The following is a 24298-nucleotide window of genomic DNA, read 5'->3' on the forward strand; positions in this document are numbered from 1 at the left end:
TTATCTATCACAAATTATCTGCCATGGGTTACCTATTTCATCCTACCTTGCTATTTTGTCTTTCAGAAGCATTTCCAGAATTGTTCTGTCCTGACTGCAGTTATACCTGTGGAAATTCTTACTTTCAAAAATCTTTCACTTTGCCCTTGATTAACATTTTAACCTTTACTCTGAGTTTATCTAACTCAACCTGCATCAAAACCTATAAGCATTATGGAGTGGAGTTCAGATATCATTAAATGGTGCCTTTTACTTCTGCCTTGATCACTCAAGGCCTTTAATTACTGCAGAAATACATACAAAAGCAATGAACAAAGTACACATTTTTTTCTGATATTATTAATTATGCTTTTTCTATACGGTAGGATATCTTGTCTATGCTTAATTAAAATGGTACAACTAATTTTGCAAAAGGACAGAATTTCCTGCGTTAGTTATCTGACTCTTCACAAAACCCACACAAAGATATTAACTAGATCCTACATTTTCTGAAAGCAGGTCAGCAATGATCCAAAGAGAGATCCTCATGTGTCTTCTAAATCAATGCTTCATCTACAAAACAGACAAGCAAACAAAGAAAAGCTTTAGGGAAAATTATAAGAACAGTTACCAACAAAATAAGCGTAAATGAGCTACAACTGACACCCCCCTTTGTACTATGGTTTAGCTGCTTTAAATTGCGCTAGTAAAGATTTGAAAAAGGTCTCTAATCTGTTGTGCTACAGACACACCCAAAAGCTTTGCAATTTAAACAACCAAGAAAAATCTATAGGTAAGAAAACATGGGGCTAGATAAACCGCGTTGCCTGAGGGTGAATGATAGGTCCCGTAATGAACACTGGGTTTCCCATTCTAGTACCTCTCCGGAGATCATAGCCTGTTAGGTCTTTCATCCCTCACACTCCTTTAAAGTGAGGAAGATTGAGAGGTGACTTGATTATAACTTAGATGGAGTAACTACACCAGGAGAAAACACTGGCTACTGAAGTGTTCTTTAATCTAGAAGACAGAGGCATTACAAGGTATAAGAGCTGGAAGCTGAAATCAGACAATTGCAAAGGAGAAATAGAATAAGCGTCTTTAGACAGAGAAGGTGATTAAGCAGGGGAAAGATATATCAGAAGATTTCACAACTTTCCTATCAATTAAACATTTCCGTAGAATTTTCAGATGAAATGAGAAACAAAATTTCAAAAGAAAATTGTTTGTCTGGAAACACATGTGTGGTTTTTCTTGGAAGCAATATCTTTCATCTGCAATATTTTTGTTCTGTTTACAGGTGATTAGATTTTCTTTCATTAGCTGTTATATTCAGATTAAAGAAAGTCAAACAATATTGCAACTGCATTATGTATTTTATTTATTGGTACAGAAGATGGTCTCCTGGAGTAATGAAATTAAGTCAGAAACCATGATTCAGAGCAAAACTCTCAAAAAGCCATAAGCTTCCAGTATTTTTGGCTAGAAACTACAAAAGTTACTCATATATCTCAAAGTCTCAGAAAATAAAACAAAACCAAAAAGACAAAGAAGACTAAATATTATTTAAAATTATATGAAAATGTTGACCACATTAATGGTTTGTTAAATACTTGAAAAGAGAAGAAACCTCAGTTCCAGGTAAAAAAAAGACAAGGTGTCTGAAAATATTTGAACTTATTTTTTGTTATTTTTTGAGATTTATCTTTTTTTAAGAAAAAATTTCAAATAATGACAGAAACTCAGAATGCCTGTTAGAAAACACCTGAATTATTGTAAACTTACAAAATGACATAAGTCTGCTTTTTCATGCCTTTCCACTGCGGTTTAAAGTTTTTGTTCTTCCCTCAAAAATAGCAGCTTTGATCCTTCTGAGGAAGTTTTCGCCTTCTGAACTCTAAGACTGGCTAGATCTTAAATACCACTAATGGTGGGTTTGCAGCATTGGATGGGCATACATCTTGGTTTTTCTATTTTAAAATTTATATTTTTCACTGGATTCCATTCTATGGAAGAGAGTCCAGAAAAAGCCTGAAAAGTTCCAATGAACTGCGGTTATACAAAAAAACCCGCTGGTCCCTGTTTTGATTACTACAGTGGCTCAGATAAACACGAATCATCCTATGGCAGTGTCCTGAAGGAAAGTGTGAACCCGATCCCAGGCTGTTAAAAGGCTGCCACCACCTATTTGTTTGTGCATTGCTGGGGGACGATGAGAAGCTGGAGGTGGAGGGAGGAAAACTGCTCTGTGGTGTCACTGCTTCTTCTGTTGTTCTCCTCTTACAACCTTATCTCTGTGCCCAAATAAAATGTCAAAAGCTTCAAGAGAGATGCCGAAGCAGAGTGGTCAGAGAGTGACAGCCGTCCTTGGTGAGGGCAGGGGGTGAGGAGGGGTAAGGTCATCTCTTGCTGTAGAGCATCCACAGCCCCTGCTGCTGCGCACAGCTCCCAGGCTTTGTTAAGAGGGTACATTTTCCCAGCTGTAATTCTAGGGAAATAAATTAACAAACCTTTCCTTATGTAATACCATGCTTATTAATTCTGACTGCTTGTCGAAGGAAAAGGACCTGCTGTGCATGAAAAGTTATAATTTTTGTCTTGCACCTGAAAGGCCTGGTCCTCTGCTGTCAGGATGTAATTTAGACTGCAGACCCTGCCACTTGCGCAGTCTTTCCTGTCCACCTTCTCTTCCTGGAGCCATTTGTTTGCTCCCATGGGAAAGGATGGCTCCTGTGAGCAGCTCATTGCTTCCAGGATGCCATCTCTAACTCAAGGTAGCTGGGAGGGGGGTACTAGAATGGAAATGTAGGAGATGGCAGGTGAAGTATTTTTTAAATTTGCAGCTATCTCTTTCTTCCTATTAAGAAAAGGGTCGTAAAGCAGTATTCTGTCCTGCCCCGATGGACTTAACTGCCCACTTGAATCAATATTATAGAAATGATTTTCAGTCTCAGCCTACAACAATTCCAGTTTCTCAGTCAAAATATACCAATCTCTGCACTCATAGGAAAAATTACTATTGTCTAGTAAATTGCTTGCCAAAGTTGTGCGGAATAGAAGGTAAAGTAGGAATATCTTTCTGATCTGTTTGTGTTGTCTGTGACCACAAATTCTTTGTCTGTGACCAGAACTCATAGGTGTTAATAACACATGAATAAAAAGGCATAATTATCAGATATGATTGAAAAAAATGGGAGAGTAATTTACCATGTGTTCTTTAGCTGGAAGAGAAGAAGAAGAGAAACAGGGAGAGATTGCAAAGTTATAAATTTAAAGGGTTCATGCAACTTATTTATAGATATCTAAGAAAACACAGCTTTTCCACTTAATGACCAAGACTTTCTCTCCTTTTTATCTCATTGTAGAACCATATTCATATAGCATTTTTGCTACTTAGGTTTGTTTTCAAATGTAGTCAGGAAAGTCATACAATGACAGCTTGTACTTTAGGTTTCATGAGGAATCAATGAGAATTCCTTATGCTGGGAAACACTGACTGACGTTGTAAGTTCTGAACAGTGTGAAGTGTTGTGGCCACCGCATACATTTGCTTCTGTAGTTCTTGAATCCAAGGGGCCTCGGTCTCTGGCCAGATAGGATTAGCCACTTTCTGCATTTTGTCAGACTAAATGGGTATAAGAATTTGAATATTATAAAGCAGAAGGGGTTTAAATGGGGTTTATGAGGGCTTCTGCTAGGATTGCTGGTTTTTGTTGATTTTTAACACTTTTGAAATTTTAGCAATGATGTTAGGTACTAAAGAAATTTCTACAGAGGAAAGATTAACATTTTAATATCCCAATCAATTTGTCTTCCAAACATTTTAAAAAAAGAAAGGCTAGGGAAAAAAACTAAGGAGTGGTAGGGAAAAAAACTAAGGAGTGGGCAGAGCACAATGCCTTGCACAAATGGGTGGCACTCATTCTTTTTCACATATGGCTGATGATTCTTTCCAGACACAGATGTGCAGACCAAAGCCAGTTATGGGCTTACTCTTTTGGCTTGTCTCCTCTTGTGTTATTTGCCTGTTTTCTGTATTTCTATAAGCCATTAGTAAGATAAATAATTCTCATCATCTTCTTCACTCTCTCCAAGGGCACAGGTTACCTTCAAGGTATTACGTGAGAGGTTTGTAGTCCACACTTCAGTGACTACTTGAGGTGTTTGAATCAGTGGATTGATGGTTGTTTCTCTAAGTATATTCATTGCTCCTTCCACATAAGATCTTTATGTGACTATTTCTCATTTCTTGAGGGGGGAACTAATGAGGTGACAACTAATGAGGTGACTTTTAACATACACTGTCCAACACAGTGTTGAGGAGTCACAACACTTACATCCTTTTGACTGCCTCATTCAATATTCTATAGGTGTACCACAATTACACCGTAATTTGTCTTTGTATCTCCCATTTATGTGTTATGTAGCTGTACACTGAAATACAGGTTCTAAAAAATGCATGAAGTGCTCAACATGGTGATTATGCATGGCTAATTCATTGCTGGTAGAGTAAACTCTGGTTACAGCATTTTATAGTACAGTGTTATTAAGGGTGCAGTCAGATATACCATTCTTGGATTTCAAAAGCAAGCATTAAAATTATCAGCTTGTGGGATTAATGTTGAGATATTCTATGTTGCATTCTATTTTTATTAATGGCAACTGTCATCTAATTTACTCTTGCATAATTATGCTCTACCATGAAGTGCATCTTCTTCCAGAGTATGCTCTGCAAGGATTTTCCATAAGATCTCTGTGCTACTGATGATTTTTTGATAGGGTTATGTCCATTCTCATATATTAACTAAATTATGGCAGAAGAATTTCTCTCCTTGCAACATCTTAAAGAAAAAAGAATGATTTTTTTTTCTGACATTCTCAAGAAAATGCTTCTCTTCTGTTTCCTTGGGGATGGCTTCATTATAAAAGATTTTCTTCTGTTCTTTCCTATTAGGAGATTGTGTCTATATTTCTCTTCATTTTCCATTTTTATCTCCCCCTAAGCTTTTCTCTTCTGCATTTTTTAAGCTCTACCATCTTCTGTTTCTCTCCCAGTGTAATAGGAGCTATCTCAGCTCTCTTTCCACATCTTCTCTTAACAAAAAATGATAAAAGAAAGAGACTGCTGGTCCAACAGATTCCTGGGAAAAACTTGTGTTTATGTTTTCTGGTCTTTGGGAAATGCTCTTGCTGTCCTTTATGTTTTACTAAGCACAACATAAGACTCCGGGATCATGGTGAACACTTTCTTGTGCTACTAAATTACACACAAGTAGTGATAGGATGTGCATATGAGATCTGTGCTTGAAACCTCCTTATTAAGATGACTAAGGCAGCTGTTTTGAAAAGCTGAAGGGGATACAGATATACTACTTTTAGGGAAATGAATTACTTCCTCACTTAATGACTACTGCAGTTCACTGCCCAGTATTCAGGTCTAGTTTGTCAGCTCAAGATTAATTTGACATGGTTATAAGGGTGTAATTCAGGACACTACAATGAGCATTTAATGGTACACCCTATGCTCTCACACTTGAATTCGGCAGGGTAGTCCAGGAGGTCTTGCATCTTTATTTGTCAGAATAAAGTCCATTTGTGGGTTTATCAGACCATTTAGACACCTAAAATTATACTAGGTCACTATATTTAGTGGTCTGAATCACTTTTTTTAGGGAATTTTAGACTTTTGTTTTAGACCACATTGTGTAAACACTTGCACTCATAATCATGTGCACGATTTCTGTGTATGCAGCAATTGCTTATTGGCTAATATGACTATCAAAGGCTGAGACAAAAATACTACTAAGTTAAGCATTTTTAATTTTACCACTCTGATGCAGATATTTTAGGAGTCTTTTTTATTAAGGCAATTGTGAAAAAAATTGGTCTCCATGGTTCTGTGGAATTAGTTTTTCCTCTGTCTTTCTAAATCACTTTCATTTTACTCTCCACTTTTCCCCCTGAAAGTATTGCAGCATTTAATGCCCAAGTTCCTCTTCTTAAACTGAGTTCACAACTTACAAGCATAGCCTTACTCTTTCACTCTGTGCTCACTTATTCTGTACAACTTTATAGTCAGCTGTACTCACAGATTAATGTAGACAGCTACAGGTCAAAATTGGCTGGGCCGTGTCTACACAGCAGAGTTTCACATAGATGGTCACACCCTTTACCAGATGGCTGAAGGTGAGCTCTAAATGGGCTAGATCCTGTCTGAAATAGACAGACATGACAAAACTTTTCAAAAAGTGATTCAGCAGTGTGTTAGGGTGGAGACCAGTTTTTTTAGAAGTTTTAAACGGTGTGAGATAAATCCCAAACTTACAGATGAAGTATGGGTGCCCGAGACACAGATAATATGATTAACATCCCCAAATCTACCTGACAACCAGCCAGCATGGCCGGTACTTCAGGAACTCCCACTGTGAGGGGGTAAGGACTGTCTTACTGTTTCAGATGAAAAATGCACCAAACCTGAGATGGAAGTGGTCAATAACAAATCCTTATGGAAGAAGGAAAGACCAAGAAACAAAACTCAATCTTCCAACTTCCAGCAGAGATGTCTATTCTCAAAGTATTTGAATTTTCTGAAATTAAGAAGTTCTTTTAAACTGAAGATGTCTTTACTTAATTACATTCCCTTAACTGTATTCCCTCAAATGAAAATGTAATCCCTTAATAGCAGCGATATATGGCATTTACATATGGTGTTTACATATATTTATGTTCGTATTTTACTTAAAACCAAATTAAAATGAAAAAAATATTACTGCACTGCTTCATAGCTTTTGGTAACAGGAGTACTGCAGTTTGGCTTCTGTTCATGTATTTATTATTTATTTACTTATCCTAGAGACTTAAGCAGCCATGGAAGATGATCGTATGCTTGCAGGGCTATGAGCTCTGTGAGCTTGCTGCTCAAGTTATTGCTTTCTGTCTTGAAGCACTTCATTCCAGCCTGCTCCATTTGCTCCTCTCACCCAGTTCAATAAACTTGAAAGTGATAAAAATTTTGCTTGGCGCTTATACTGCTTATTGTTCTCACAGTAAAATCTCCCATTGATTCCTGTGGCCACTGGGTGAGGTCTGAAATGAATGGAAAAGGAAAAAAAAGTTGAATTGGTGGCTCATTCAAGAGAGAAAATTATAGATGAAGGAGGGGCAATTACTAGAATGAAGAGTCCTGACCTGTGTCCAGCCATGACTCAGGAGTGACAAAGATTATCTAAACTGATCAGAGTTTATGTTGGATTAAGATATGTTGAAGCTGCCAGTAGTTTTCTAAAAGGAAAACCAAGCCAACATGGAAATGATTTATACAAAGAAGAAAAATTATCACAACAAGCAGTAAATGAATGAATTATTAATTGTTCAGTCCTGGGAGGAAATTATAACACTCTTTAAAGAAGCAAGCATGTTTATGAAATGAAGCAGTGAGGAAAGCTGTTCTCAAAAAGACAGCAATATTTATTTGACAAATCTGCCGAGGAAATATGGAGCCAGCCTCCTAAATTAGGGGGAAAGTGAATACTTTGAATGAGACTATTAATACCATTAGAATTGATTGCCTTAAGATTTGTTGTTGTGCTGCTAGATTAAAAGATAGATCAAAGTCAGTTTTGTATGGGAGACCCTCCCACACCAATCAATCAGTGACTCTACAGCTGCTACTCTCCATCCCTCCCAGAACATTCTTATTTCTCTTCCACTACCTGAGTTTTGGCATGGTCACATCCTTAAGCCCTTTGTTTTTCCAGGAGTAAAATCTGGTCCACACGAGGGATGTTGAATAACCCTTGTTATAGAGACCCCCTATGCAGGGCTTACACTGTACACTCTGGGTAGGTGCAAACCTGCCCCCTCTGTACCCTGAGTTGAGTGGGGAAAGGATATCTGAGGGCATTACTAGAGTGCTGAGCTAGCGAAAGCTGATGAGAGGGGAGATTATGAGCACACAATGTGTAATGCACTTAAGGGTTAGAGTTTTTTTCCCTTGGTTCTGGACACAGGCAGAATCAATTCACTTGTGCCTACCACAAGCTTCCATGGATGTGGAGCTTGTGTTGTAAACATACAGCTAATGAGTAGCTTTTCTAGATGGGGAATGTCAGATACTAATACTGTTAACTATGAAATCTGACTTGATGGTGGTTTACATTGGTGACTACTCGGCTTGATGGCAATCTGACCTTGAACCTTTAGCATATTCTCCTAAAACTTAGCAATGGTATTGCTGACATCAATATCCTACACATTTGCAGTATCACAGGGCCTTGTGACATCACAGTTTTTGTGCCTTGCTGTAAAAGCTCCTTTACCCTTTTACGTACTGACTGTCAGGCTTCAGTCCCTGGGCTCATCCATGTACAAAACTTCTCAAAAGCCATCTTGCACTGTGCAGGTATGAAAGCTCAAAATGTGGAGTGTACAAAGCCATTTCCTGTGGGCTCCCATGGATAGGAGGGTGTTCCTCTGGCTGCCTCTGGGCGTGTTGCACGTTGTTCAGGAGAGTTAGCCTTGAGAGTCTGCATCTCCAGGACACCCCTGCTGCTTCCACTGAGAGCATTTAGCATAGGGGGATGTTCACTTTCTAGAGTTCAAATCTCGTGATGAAGCTTGAAGTAGCGGTTGTGATCTTCTAATGGGCAGATTTAGCAGATTTAGCAAGTACATACCATGTCGCTAATGTTTTCTTTCTGCCTGTTTGTGAGAAAGTGTCAGGAAGGGTGTCTCAGAGGGCCAAAGTCATTGGAGAGGATGTTTTCAGAGTACCCTTGACAAGTAACTTTGAAACTGGACTGTAGGCTGCAAACTGAGGTATGATTAAAGTATACATAGGTATATCTGATGGACAGCAATTTAATAAAACTTTTTTTCTATTTCTATTGGTTTCCCACAGTACTGGACAAGCCTGCCTTAGAGTTTGATTTGCAATAGCTTTAGTGGTACTAATGTTTGATACAACTAGATGAAGCATTTTCATACTAATAGAAGAGAGCCACAACCTTTTCTGATAACTGTCTATTCACCCTGACAGAACCAGTGGTTAATTGGAGCCATGATCACAGGAGACAGTGAAGCCTGTGAATCACATTAAGAATGCCCCAGCTAAGCATCTGAGCACCCTAAAAAATGAAGGGTTTAAGTCAGAAGCATATAACTGTAGAGTCTCACTGAAAACTTTTAGTTCCTGGTGGTACTTTTGAGGATGGTGATGCAAACAGAAAGGTATGGAGTCATACAGGTAAATGGTATGAAGTTGTTTATTTTCCACTAAAATATTCCTCCCACAATGTCATCCATTCTCATCAGTTCATTTTTTTTTTTCCTCCTCTTCCCAGTCTCCTTACTCATTGCACTACACAATCCTCTGAACTAATCCTGACTTAAGAAAGAAAATACAGTGTCAGTACTCACTGAATTGCTTCATAATGCATCCCATTTACCTTAAAAAGCAGAGCAAAGGGTTACATCCTTTAGGAATATTGAACTGAATGTATGAGCATATATGCATATGAGCCACAATTCTGCAGGAGCTGTTGTAATATTTTTTTCATTTCGAAAAGTTTAGGAACAGGAATTTCTTCTTCCTAATGTTAATTTGATTTCACTGTTTGGACGTAGAAGGTATCTGTAGCACCATATTCTGTCAGTGTTTCGAGAACTGTGTGTGCAAGTCTAATCAATATGGTGCTAAAATGCTGACAGAAGTCAAACTAGGTTTTCTAGTCTAGGTGCGAAACTTCCCCTAAAACATCCTTAGTGTAGACAAGGTGTGAAGTGCAAGGTGCAGCCAGAGCAGGGTAACAGCCACCTTCGAGTTTTATATATTTACTCTTTTCTAGAGTATGTACTTGCAAGTGAATTGGCCTATTTACAGGAGGAAGAGTTCTTCTGAAAATCCTCTGGGAACTGTCTGCAGCAAATGTGATAAAGCTACATATATTGCTCAAAAATAAGAGGAAGAAAATGCGTCCCCTTAAGATGTTAACTAAAAAGGACATACTTTCCTCATCTTACACTGTAATTATTCTGTCTGCATTATAACTTCTATGGAGATTATGGCAACAAAGAAAAAAAATCTGCATTTTAGAAGGACATAGTGACCGGCAGTAAGAATGGAAATAGACTGCTGCTATTTTATTTTCCTTTAATGTTAACAACCACTCATCCTTATCCACAAAATGAGGTAATACACAGAAATAAGTAAGAAAAAAAAAAAATTGAAAGACATACCTACATCTCTGTTTGGCAGAATCAGCTAATTAAATGAATCCCAAGTATTCCTTGTAAAATTTCCAGCGAAGGGCATGTGTTTTCAAAGTACTGTTCTTAAAATTTAATCCCAGGAAAATTAAACATTGACTATAAATAGACTACTCCGTGACAGAAAGCAAATATATGTACATCTTGAAAGAAACCTTTCTAGTTAGATAGCAGTTAAAAAGCTCTACTCACCAAAAGGTTTGTATGGCATAAAGTATTGAAGGTTTATTCTTTTATGTGTTCAGTTAGTGCTGTTCTCTTGGTAGTTTATTATGTTATTTGGCTCATTGATTTATCTTTCATTGATTTGTAAGAATCTAGATTTCCCGAGAATGTACTCTGTCTTATGAGTTTTTTAGGAAGGTATTAAAATGATGAAAGCTGTTGACTTGATAGCCTTGGGAACTGAAGACATCTACTGATGCTCTGTTGTTTAAGGGAATCTGATGTAAATTTCCCCTCACTAATCCATTAATTTGTCAGAAGTCTTGCTGTGAGAGAAATTTTCTGGGCTGATATGTCATCTCCTGAGTTCCTTACATACATGAATCTGAAGCTGTCACGAAGTACTAATGATGACTGGACGTATGATACATGATAAAAGAATTCAAGCCTCACCAACACTGGTCCTGGACACACAGCAGATTAAAAAATTCCTTTAAAAATATTTTTATGGACTCTAGTGATGAATTAAAGAAAACTTTGCACTGCTTTCAGAATATCATCTATTTCTTTCTTGTGTAGTGTTCTGCTGTCGATTTAGAGGTGCAAGGCTTGGTAGTCTAGTATTATTCCCTTGAGACACCTAGTCTCTGCATCTGTGAACCTCTCTAGAGCAATTCCGTGGTCTGTAGCAAAATAATTATCAGGGGAGTAAAGCTGATTAGCTGCAGATATTCTTGCTCTGGAATTTAAATATAAAATTGTGTAGTTTTTCTTTCTTTACAGAAACCCTGTTATGTAAACCCACAGTTTGTTTTCTGTAACTGTATTATGAATTTTGTTCAGTATTACATTTTACTATTTGCATTGATAAACACATTTCTTACAAGTAAGGTGGGAGAGTCTTGCCTCTGATAAACTTATCAAACTTTTGCCATATTTCCTGAGAAATATTTGCTCATATTGCAGGAAAAAGCTCCAGAATTTTTACAGTAAAATAAGTCTGCAGACCCAAATGGCTGAGAAGATAATTAACCTTAAAAATTATGATAAGAAATAGGAATTTTCTCAAAATTAATAATGTGTTTGCATATATTTAAAGTGTAACATCTAAAGGTTGGTGGGATTTTTTGTTTGTTTGTTTTGTTTGTTTTTTGTTTTTGTTTGTTTTTTTCCCTAATAAATCAAAATAGCAATTAACATTATATCCTAAATATCGAGGTAGAACTTGGATTACTTGTATCCTATATGTATTAATGTTGTTTTCCTATTCTTAGGGTCGACCATTACTTAAAGTGTAGAGGATTTTGAGGTCTAACTGACTCCTGAATTTCAGAATTTAAAAAGCTTCAGCTCTTGGCAATCTGATTTCTGTAAGGTACTCCAGGTCAAGTTCCTAAGACCACAGTGCCTTTTGAAATTTTTATTCAAACAGTTTTGAATACTTATTATTATGGAAACACAAATATACTAAAAAACCCCTCCAAAAATAAGCCTTTGTAACTTCCAAAAGACATCAATCCTTAAGAAACTATACTTGAGAAGTTTGATTCAAATGATAGCTAGAACATGAGTAATAACAACATTATCAGCTTTTGTTTTTTGGCTTTGTTATGATTTCCATTAGTTAACGAAGGTTGTCCATAAACTATGATTTATTTTTCACTCTGTATCCTTTTTTATAATGCGGTTTCATCTCATGACTCCTTCCTTTTTTGCCTGTACTACACAATTTGATCCTGTATGCTGCATATCATTTTATGTAATTAGACTATATTTAGATACCCCTCTGTGATATAAGGTTCTGAGACACCTTTGCCTGGAAAAAATATTTTGTTGCAGCTTTTTGTGAACTTCATTTGGACCCGATCTGTGAGCAGAACCTAGATCTATCATCTGATTTGCAGCAGCATTCTGCCCAATTTTAAATCATCTCGGTGGCTGAGAGCCCCTGAATGTATTTTAACTAGATAGATATAAACAGCTCACTCAAGCTGACCTCCAGATGTCCTTCCCTTTACAGTCCTGACCCAGTTCCATAGGTGAGCAGTATAAACTCTGTGCAGTCTGTTACCATCAGGTGCACCAATAAAGTGGCATTCCCCCTTCCCATGGTTGATGCCTGTCATGCTTCATCAGTGCTGACAAGCAATTATTTCTCTTTGTTTCTTTTATACCAAATATTGACAAAACAATCATAGCAAGGAATTGTAGAGGTAGAAACCATTATCTTTGCACTACAGTGGTAACAGGGCTTTTAGAGTTAGTGAAAATATACATTAGCTTTGCTTATTTATCTACAAATGCTTTCTATTTTGCCCTCTGCTATTCCAGCAGTTGAATCACCAACTTTTGCTGCATTAAGAATGGAAAGCTCTATTCTTTAATTTGGTGATTTTAATTTTCTGCTGGCTTTTTTCAGGACAGAAGCCATTCTTCATTAATTTTGAGTCCCACTATATTAAATATCATTTGTATATGAGTTTTAGCCTCATTGACTTTGAAGATTTTGTTTTCCTCTTACAAGTTGTGACATGATATGATATTCCTATGCAAGTTTACAAACAAAAAGGACAAAAAAACCCCTAGAAAATAAGATAAAATAGACTGAGCCAATTTTAGTTTCTGAGCTGGGAGGGAGCTTTTTGAACTTTACTCTCCTTGGTTGTCATATCTGTATGACTCACATAAATCATTGTTATCAAGTACTCTTAATAGCTTTCAAGAGCTTAAGCAGGATGCAGTCATGAAGAACAAAGATTTTTTTGCAGGTCTCTGAGCTACCTGCACAGGACAGTTGTGGTCTCCCACCTGAAATAGAAGTTAGACACAAGTTATCAAAGGTTTCATCTCCAGCAGGAATTGTCCTTGGTTGAAGACACACAGTTGCAGAAAAAAAAAAATTCCCAGTGCAGGGAAAAGAAACAGTCTCTCAGATCCATAGAATTTACTTCTGCTCAGCTCTCTACAGAGGTCCAGTGCTGGACCTGGCTATGAATTTTCATTTTCTCAAAAAACCTGCATGATTATGAAACCTCTTTCACCATTCCCATCCCACAAGTTCTCTCTAACTACTTGCTCTTGTCTCTTAAACATCCTTCAAGCTTCCCCTGCTGCCATGCAAAGGTCATCTGGTAGTCTGTTTGGTTCAGAGAGTTGATTTTCAAAGTCTCTTTCAGGCTGTCATTTTTTGGAAAACATTGGTCAACCTTAGCTGGAAGGTTTTATCAATCTCTCCCTGTGATGAATTAGTACATCTAATGAAGATGGAAAAGGGGAAAGGTATGTGAACACTTTCTGATTTTAAAGCACCCACTCTACTACAGTGTTGTAAGAGTTACATCTTGGCCACTGTGCTTAATGTTCAATCCAAATTTTAATCAAATTCCTTAGGTGTTACTTAGATGAGGTTTTCTTCTTGAATTTACTAAAGCTGCCAGAACTATTCAACCCATATAAAATTGAAATATTCCTTTTCCACACCTCATTTTTGACATGGTGTATGAATGGTTTATATAAAAGTAGTTATGGTCACCCATTGTTACAGTTTTAAAAGTGTTTTTTTTTTTTTTTTTTTTTTTTTTTTTTTTTTTTTTTTTAATCTCAACTACTGTTTCTTTTCTCCTGATACAGAAAAAAGGTTTTACAATCCTATTAACTTTTGTACTGGTATTTGACGTCTTTGGCATTGTCAGCGAATGAGGAGAGGGTCTGTCCAATATATAGCTCAAGTTTATCCCCAAAACTAAAAGATAATTTGTGTGGGGGTTTTTTGTTGTTGTTGTTGTTGTTGTTTGTTTTGGGCTTTTTGTTGTTGTTGCTTTGTTTTTGTTTTGTTTTGTTTTTGTTTGTTTTTCTAGTGGGTTTCTATCATCATGTTGTCTGACAGTAGAGGAATGAGGAGACTTGGACCCCTTCTGTCACATACAGAGATGTGAATTGCTGCAGGAAGAATGGACTAGCTTTTCAGCGCTTTCTAAATATGAATGATTCTGATCCCAGCATTCCAATCCTTCTCTGTTCAAGTACTGTCTCCTCCCCACTCCTCCTCCCAAGGTACTTTTATATCCATGTTAATCCCATTCTCAGCCTGAATCAACTATAACTTCTCAGTTGTATATATATTAGTAATAAGCTATTTTATTTCTTCTGACTTAGGACAGACAGCTCTACTTCAGAAATATCTACTATATTTAGATCTCTTTCAGTTGCTATTTTCTTCTAGTTGCTTTTAGATAGAAGCACAGGAGACAGTTCTGATGGACCGTTCCTGCTGTCATCCCCTTGTGTAATCCTGCAGGAAGGCTACTGCCTGTCAAAGATTTCTCCTAGGTGTTCCTCTTCTGGATCACACAGAAGAAGCAGGGAGGCTCACTCATAGGCACTTCTTGAAGCATCAGGTCATATGCTGAGCAGCTGCTCTAGCCTTTGACAGTCAACTGAGCACCTAGGGAAGCTACAGACTTGCTTGTTGTGGACTGTACATTCTAACTCCTTGACAGGAACACCTTTCTGTCTCCTAGCTTTTTTTTTTTTTTTGCCCATTATCTGTCTGCCTCATTTAGGTAGCAAAATCTGAGACAGCTATAGCTTAGCCATCCCAATCAGTAAGCCTAGAGTCACACAGAGGAATTTTAGGCATTCATATTTTGCCACTAGTAAATATATTAATATGGTTCTTACATAAAGAAAGAAATATTGAAGTAGTCTCACTTTGTTGTTACTGAATCACTTTAGTGCCCTGTATATTGCATGCAAGTAGCTAGCATAATGCTCTGAAGCACAGAACTCTAATTGTGTCCCTTCTTTTCTCCAAATAACTTAATGCAAGAAAAAAGGAAATGTTGGTCACAAGCAAGTTGTCAACATAGCTTCCAAACTGAATCTGATCACTGGTCCTGCATAGAAAATATTATTAATATTAGTATTTAAAAAAACAAACAAACAAACAAAAAAAAACTAAAAGAGAGACGAAAACTTTACTAAAATGAAGAACATGTAGAAAGAATTAGTTTTACATATTAAAAAACACTGAAGTATATTCTTTGTATAGACCCTTGCTCTGATTCCACTGAAGCTGTAAATCTGAGCCAGCAAAGAAGGTGAGATCCTTTAAGTATTATATTTATAAAGATTAGAACAGTTCCTGCTTATATAACTATATAATCATCTCTATCTCTATTTCTATATCTATCTCTCTATCTCAGTAGAAAATTAAGTCTGTATTGTGGGAGAAAAAAAATGTTTCCAGGTTCCCAGGTTTGTTTCTCGGTCTGGGTTTGCTTACACATTGCCATGCAAAGGAAAGTAGGAGAAAAAATAATCATGAGCTTTCCACTCTTTACCAGCTCCTGGCTTCTACCTTCACAGATCACATGCTTCTTTCCTTACAGGTTTTTGATTCTGTTTAAACATCAGCTTTTACAGCACCTTCACTGCTATGTTGAGCCTATCCATGCCACTAATGAAAGTACTACTTACTCAATGTGACTCACCACCCACAAAATGTCTTGTTTCTAAGTCAGCAGAATACTTCATAGCAAACAAATTTTCTCATTTTTCAAAGTGACCTTTGTTTCCATTATCCTTCAATCCTCATTCTAGAAAAAGGAGGGTGAAGAGAAAACTGAGACTGCTAAAAATTCAAACAGTGTGGGTTTACCTTGAAATGTCAAGTTTTCAGAAATCTTTTGTATTAGGCCCAAATCTGCTTTTTAGGCAGAGGGGGTAGGAGTCAATTAGATTGAGATGCTTCCTGCTGGCTTGTGCTGTTGTCAGTCAGATGATTGTATACAATATTTATGTTCACCTTACCATTTCTAATTATGCCTTTCCTTGAAGCCATTGGATGCACACTCATTCAAGTATTCTCTCTTGATTTGTCCCTGCAGAATAGACTACGGTCCCCTACTTCATTATCCTGCATCTGATTTAATGATCTTAGTCTTTTATGAACCTTACAGGTTAAGATAAGCGCTGACTGGGTACTTATATGTATCTTTTAATTTTTAACCTTTAGTAGTGCAATGAGCAGGTATCAGTAAGCATCACCCTAGTCAGTATGGAAATATAAACAACACTTTGCCTTAAGATTTCATGAGAACTTAGCATACTTTTGGCTGGTGGGATAAGCACGGTGAATCCCTGGCTCCTTTTAGCTGCACATTTTTCTGAGGTTCAGCTGTGTAATTTAGCTTGCAGTGGCCTGGGTTACAACAGTATCTATGATATTATTAGAATAGCTATTCTCACAGATATATGGTTAACTGAGCATATTAAGAAGTACTTGACCCGCCTTAATGATTTTTTTTTAGTATTACAGTCACAAAAGCCTGTTTTTAAAACATGCTATTTATTTTCTTCTCACAGCTTCTGAATGGTGCCAAGTACATCAAAACAGCAAGAGAAAACTGGATATCCAGCAGGGAATGTAAAATAAGCAGGTACACAGGCTATAAAAAATGAGAAAATACTTAATAATCTTGGCAATTGTCAGAATTTTATACACTGTAAGATATATTTTTTGTTATAGATGGCTGGTTTTTCCAAGTTGATGGTAAATTTTTGGTAGCTCTCCTGTTTTCAGTTCCAGAGTGATTTATACTTAAAATCCTGTGCTTGATATGTCTCAAGACATTTGTGCCTAAAATTTTAATGGATAAAAACTTTTATATGGGAAGAGGTTGCATACTTATTCCATTTGCCTTAATCCAACAAATAAACTTGAGAAAAGATAATTCATATTTTAGTAGTAACATAATGAATGAATGGGCTGAATTATTCATGGTTCTTCCATCCTTTGAAACAAAATGAATTTTAGGAGGACGTAAATGTTCTCAAGAAGGCAATCGGCAAAAGAACAGACCTGTCAAACAAATACTTCATGTTAAATTATTCACTGTTCTCTAACATTTAATTAACAGAAGAACACAGTTGTCCTTGCTCGTTCGTGTCCAGTTATTGGAAACCATTATATGTTCTCTACCACGTCTCCGCTACTCAGTTAAATTCTGCAGAAGGATCTGTGTTGTGAGGCAGCTGGAGCCATTGATGTTTATTAATTCATGACTGGTGCTCAAAACACTGACCACAGAACTAAAGCCATGAATTTGAGAAGGAGCTGCTCATGCATTATAGCTGGCCCTTAATGGTTGTTTTGTTCTTGGCTCTGTGTTTCTGTTCTCTCTCTGCTGAATGATAGTGTACTGTAAAAAGAGAAACCAGCATTTATGAACAGTCCACCTGTCTGATTGCTTTTTGGATAACCCCTGAGATACTTTGTCACTGACCAAAATAGTTGGGTATATGGGCTGTAAATAAAAATCTTTCACATCACACATTGCCAAGTCTGGGATTTTTGGTTCCCTAGAATTTGTTTTTCCTTTGTAAATGAAACCTTATTTCTGTCAGTTTGGGTTGACATCTCCAGTAAATGAATTCCATTTCATCTCAACAATTTTTTATCCAACAAATCTAATCTAAAAAGTCACAGTTTGAACTTGGGACCATTTGCTTCTGAATTGCTGCAGAAATGACACATGCTCATTCTACACTGAGGAAAAAAATATTTAAAAGCTTGAAAAATATTGAGCCTCAGGCTACTTGTCCTTTATGTATCTGATAGTAAAAGAAAAAGACTTTAGGGGATGGTTCTTTCAGCTTTTGCAACAGACTGACAGTTAAAAGGGAAATAAACTAGAAATAGACTAGAAATATCTGGAACCAGGCTTGTGATAAGTTTCAAAGAGGTACCATATTTAAGACAGTTGTGATGAAAGTTTACAGTTATCTGGTGACAGTTCAGCTCAGCAATAAATATGACCTTTTATTCACTATACATAGGGGTTTTTTTTGTATTATTATTATTATTATTATTGTTGTTGTTGTTGTATTCAGATATTTGTGCACTTTTAAAACCACTGAAGTTCACATTTCATATGTCAAATAATCATGATTGTATTTTAAGCTTATTTAATGACTTTTTTCAAAAACAAATACATTAGTATTACATATTAAAAATTACATATAAAACCTCAATATTTTAAAAAATGTATTATTAATTGTGGGCAAATGCAAGTTCTACTTTTGAATGGATGGCCTTCACTCTGTTTCCATGTGAATTCTGTAAACTCTTTCCAGAAGGAACTTGGCTATTAGTCCCTAACATGCTGTTTATATAGTTTGGAAGATAGATGATGAAACAGCAGATATGTTTGTTTTCATTAACAGCCATAGATTTTAAATTCAGAATACACTGTTCTATTATCTGCTTGGGTTCCCAGTAGCACTGCTAAAATTTGAGTTACTGCCTGGGTTCCTCTCTTATGACTGATATCTAAGACTGAAACATTTCTGAATGTGATTAAATCGGTACAGTCTCCTTCATTTGCCTTTAGCTATATTGTTAAGTTTGGGGGCAGAAAATCTTTAATTGTAAAGACATTTGTGTTTGTATTTTCTCTGGTTTTCATCTCTACGCATTCACCACTCTTGTTTTGACATGCTAATCCTCTGCAGTGAACTGGCAATGAAAAGATGCCACATTTCTTTAGAAGGCAAGTTCATCTCTGATGAAGCTGGATATGACACAAGGAAGTGTAAATGCTGAGCAATTCAGACCGCTTCATGAGTTCTTTGATATACCAGCCCAGAAAGCAATAAGCACTCTTGAAGGGCTGTTATGATTAATGGGCTTTTTCAGAAAGCTGGAAGTAAGGACTTCACTGTATCTCAACATGCAAAGGTGATTATGTGTAAAGAGAATATAAAAAATTCTCATCCTGTTACCTATGCCAGTGTGGTTTTTTTAATCTGCCTCCAACACAACTCTGTAAGATATCTAAGAGACTGGTACCAGAGTTTTGGGGCTGGTCCATTCTGGGAAGTAGATTTTGAGTGAAATACTGGACAGAATCTATTGAAGGTACTTAGGGAAGCTTGTGGTAGAGAGAGGTAGATTGGTATAAGTTGGCCTGGGATTTTTAAGAGAATAATGGCAGAGATGTAGAAGAAGCAGGAAGATGGAGAAGTATGAGGACAATCTTTTTCATGCTGTACTGAAGCTGTTTTTGTGTCCTCACTAGCACTGTGATTCAGATGCTTCTGCACATTGGCAGAGTAGAAATGTTAACTATTTGAACCTGACCTGGAAGCTCATCAGTTTCATATTTGTGAAGGCTGAGGAGTCATTGCTCTCATTTCAGGCTGAGGCAGACTTTGATTGTGCCCCTTGGTGTACACCTGGAAATGCCAGATCTGGGACCCAACACCCCATCCCTAAAAGTGGGAGTGATTAAAATTAACTATGATGACCTCTCTGGGCTGATCTCTGCATAAGATTGTGAGCTCATGGGGGCACTTTATTAGTGAGGGGTTTCTGTTTGCTGTGAACAGCACCTCTTTTATGATGTGTGTGGAAGTTATCACACCAGCAGGACAACCCAGGAAATGTGGTAACCTGTGGCTGAAGATTTCTGAACATCAGCTTAGATAGCTAGTGCTGATGAGCTGTAACATGGTCATGAAGATATTGACGGGGTATATACTTTATGTACAGCTCAAGCCCTGGCAAATTCCCCAGGAGAGGGATTGTATTTTAAATGTTTCCACTCACTCTATAGGGAAGGCATCAGTGTGCCCTAAAGCTAATCAGCGTGGATAACTAAGGAATTTAATGCTCACAATGTACCAAAAATATCTTCTTGCAGATCAGCTGTTATACCAAACACATAGCCTTCATAAAGGAAAACATCTAACAAAGTTAATGAGACTTTTCCCTATTTAAGAACAAGAGACTGGGTTAAATGTACAAACACCAGCAAAATGAATCCCAAACTTTCAGGCTAGGCCAATTGTGTTACACCGAAAGATATTAAGATTTGGGCCCAGGCACAGGCAGAAAATATTCTGCACAGAGATATTGTTAGAATAAAACCCTTGAGTTTCCGAGGGCAGCCAACTTGTACTCTCTCAGGTAACTTCTAGAGACAGTGTTGGGAATTAGTAGAGAACATGGACCATTCCTGGTAGTAAGCCACAGAATGAAAGGAGCCAGGAAATGGGCCCTGACACTCTTAAGTTTAATGGTAAGCTTAGGATAAGAATCTCTAACTCAAGATACTTAAGGAAACTGCATGTTTAGAAAGTAAGCATGTCATGAAAAGGTTTGAACAGACCGTTGTGAACTTTCTCAGTCTCAGGTTTTGCAAGATGAAAATACAAGTACAGGTGTTTTTAGTACTTTTGCTTTTATTGTTGTTTTGTCTATCAGAATTTATGCAGGAAAAGCGCATCTGAATATTTTGCTGGGAATGTCAGCCCTTAAATTGAAGGGGTAGCAACTTCTTCCAAGTTGTAGTAAGTTTCTCTCTGATTCTCAGTTGAATAGACTCAGTCACTCCTGTTTTAACAGCTCTATTCCTCTTTCTTCATGCTTATAATGTTTATGACACCATGCTATTTCAAAGGACTTTGAAAGTAGACATCCAAACTCCAACAGAAATTTAGTGGATTTTGTAGTTGTTGTGGGGTTTTTTTGTTTGTTTGCTTTATTCAAACAGTGTCAACAAGGTTTTAGCATGGGTGCTGTGGCCTTCACAGTTCTTACTGCCCTGGGATGGTGCGTACTAATAATTGATGTGCATTGTACGATATGGCAAATAATATTTTATTTAACCATAGGAATAATTTCTGCCTTCACAGTTTAAGCTGTCTGCTTTTCCTGGCAAAGTCTGGTTAGGAAAACAGACAAATACTACACATAGGTTTTGAAAAACTTTACATCAAATGCACAAATCAGTTTAGCCTACTGTTGCAGTGCAAGTATCTGGACATTAAACTGTAGTGCTAAGAATAATTCTTTTGTGAAATATCCATAATTTACATAATTTTACTATTATAATGATAATCTTTATTTGTTATGAAGTCTAATTAACAAACATAAACTGGTAGAATGTTTTTCTTTCCTCTCACTGAACACCAAACATTCTGTTAAACAGAGGAAGACAGAACAAAATGACCCAAGCCCAACACCAAAGCTGCCCAAATAGTGCAATAATGCACCCTGTGGTCACTTTCATTCAGAAGTGTCATTGGGAAGTCTGATGTTATCATGCAGCACTTCACAAGGACAGTGCTCTGCATTTTGACACCAGTCATATCTGCAGGTTGCACCAAAGTACTACAAAGCAGGAGTTATAATGTGCCCATTACTGAATTCTCGAGCAGCTTCCAATGCATCGGTCTCTGGTGGGAGCTTTGGAAGGGATATCTCTCTCTTTAAGGCAGCCACATTCCTAACCGAAAACCTGCAAACAAGATTCCTTCTCCACCTGATCTGGTGCTTGCAGTGGTGGTTTCTCCTGCTCTGCCTTCTTCTCTCACTGGATGTGTGGAAGGAATCCTAATCACTAGGGCTCCCCTCAAGAAGCCCACTAGAAGAGTGCATTCCCCATAGCTGCTCTCTTTAGTATCTGAGGGTGGTTCTAGAGTGGGAGAAAGCCCACAAGGTGTACTGGCTTTTGATAATCAAACAATACATGGCAGTGAGAAAGATTTGTTTGAAATTCTGCTTTGAACACATTTCACAATAGAATTTAGTAAATATATATATATGATGCAAGTAACTGCAGCTTGCTGCGCATTAAGTATTTGCTGCTGCTCAAACTATTCAAACTATGTATATTGTCTAAAAATTTACTGCATGCTCAGCTGGCTTTGTAGCAGCCAGACTCATTGTGTATCTGGTATAATTTCACAAAACCAAGGAAATGGAAAGTTTGCATAACTGGACAGTTTTAGTCCTTCGCTGACTGTGAGATGCTTTAATTTAGCACTAACAGGCCAACAAATATACAGAAAGGGAAGGTATTTTAGATTTTGGAGGATAACAATGTCCTCACTTCTTGTCTGAATAGCAAAAACCAGTAATGCAAGTAATATCAAAGCTTGCTATGCCAAGCCACCTGCCCTTATGTCACTGAACAGCGTAAGAAATGCTTACTCTGTTCAGTGTAAAGGACAGTAGACTTATTCATCGTCCATTTCAGAGACTTCATTCTCTGTATCCTATTTCCAAGTACCTTCTCCATCATACTGTGAATCAGTGCTCACATGAGAATCTTGATACTTCTGTGGCTTCTCGTGCAGATTCAGCAGGTGAAGGCTATAATGTGTAACACAGAATGGAGGAGGGTGAAGAGGTGCTCTGAACAGCTGAAGCTCAGATGTTGGTAAGTAGGGATCAATTCTTCCTCTTTTTGTCCAAGAGAGTGTCAAGGTACTTTGCAACACAAAAGTAGGTCAGGTCCACTTACTTTTAGAGACATTTTACTCTGTGTTTTATAGAAAAGTCACTTAAAATCTATTAGTTTACAGCTATTACTACTGAATTCACAGAACACTTTTCAGGGTGAAACCAAAATGGCAGTATGTCAAACAACCTAATAAATAGATACATTTTAAGATCGTGAAAAAAATAGAAATACTACTTTTTTGTGACCAAGTAAACCCTGAAACTATCACAGGATATCAGGCTGTCACCTCCACTGAAGTCTCTTTCTACTTCTTTGAAAGTTTTGGGAGCTTAGGCATATTTTTAACGAATACCTTATGCATTTCCTAATTGTTACTGTCTTTCCTGGCTGCAAAGGGAAAACCACATGAAAGAAAATAATGATAGATTCTAAGGAAAATGTCTGAAGTTCTTTTGGAAAATAACAGAAAATTCTGAATAAGAAATTGCCTCTGCCAGGCATCAGATTGGTGAGCAAGTCTGCCCTTTTTAGGTCCCAAGCAGGATATTAAAACTTTTCAGATGCTGATTGAAGAGAAGAAGCGAGGTGGACTGTCATCAGCTGCACAGGGGGGGAGATGGTGACTGACTTTGAGGCATACATAAGTAAGCGGAAACAAAACAAACAGTCTCACTCCCACCTAACCTGATGGTGGAAGTAGCAGGATAAAGCTGAATTTACCGGGGCTGGGACTGAAAGATGAAAGCTGAGGTAGAGGTCTTTTGTTTGCTTAAGCCTAAGCTCTTTACTCTGTGTTTGAGTGAATAATGCTTTGTTTTGGAGAAGCTGGCTTGGGGTCATTTCAATTCATCTGCTGTTGTAGGCTCTTGGAAGAAAAGGCATATTGATGACAAACACAGTTGGGTCTGTCAGTTGAACATGAGTAGTAAATGAGAGATTGCCGCCAGGATTTCCAGTCTGGGAGTGGTAGGACCATATGGCTCTATCTACAAAAAGTTGAAGGTATCAAACCTCTTCTCAGGAAAGTGTGCTTGAGAGGTATGAAAAGGAACTTCAGTACAGTTTACCTGTAGTTGCAACTAATTCTACAATTCTTTCCGTTTAATAAAGCAGAATAGCCTCTACTGGAAATCCTTACCTCTAATTTAAGCAAACTAAAAAAGAACAAACATTTACTTTAAAATGTGTAAAATGCTATCATCTTTGGTTTCCTGCCAACAGTTGATGTACTCAACAAATGATCCAGAACTAGCACATCCCAGTTCAATGCTTAAAAAGGAATATTTGGGAGATATGTTGTGTGTGTATGTGGTTTTGTTCTGAATAGCTGGACTTTTGCTCACATGGTTTAGAAGTATTTGTAGAACTATTATTTCCAGTAGCCTTAAAAGATGAAATATTTGTATTTATATAAGGATATTGTCTTCCTTGTTTTCTTTAGTGTTTTTTTTTTTAATTTTTATTTTTATTGTTTGTTTGTTTGTTTGGGTTTTTTTTTAAGCATGATCTGTAAGCACCTAGTAGGCAGTACTGATTGCATGTTCCCAGTTAATGGAATGCTCCTGAAATCAGAGACCTGCCCTGCAGGCAGGGGTGGGTGTGTGGCCTAGGAAACTTTCAAATCACCTTTTTTAATG

At 37.2% G+C, this 24298-nt stretch overlaps 1 long non-coding RNA gene across 1 annotated transcript; it reads left to right on the forward strand.

Annotated features, from left to right (window-relative positions):
• The first annotated feature begins 13605 nt into the window (after positions 1 to 13605).
• On the forward strand, positions 13606 to 22631 carry LOC120750548 (uncharacterized). The gene is made up of 4 exons (XR_005700039.1): positions 13606 to 13689; positions 14268 to 14463; positions 16777 to 16850; positions 22555 to 22631. It is a non-coding gene; the product is annotated as an uncharacterized LOC120750548 (long non-coding RNA).
• The last annotated feature ends 1667 nt before the right edge of the window (positions 22632 to 24298 follow it).

The sequence above is a fragment of the Hirundo rustica genome, chromosome 3 (assembly GCF_015227805.2).
Source record: "Hirundo rustica isolate bHirRus1 chromosome 3, bHirRus1.pri.v3, whole genome shotgun sequence".
Lineage (NCBI taxonomy): Eukaryota > Metazoa > Chordata > Aves > Passeriformes > Hirundinidae > Hirundo > Hirundo rustica.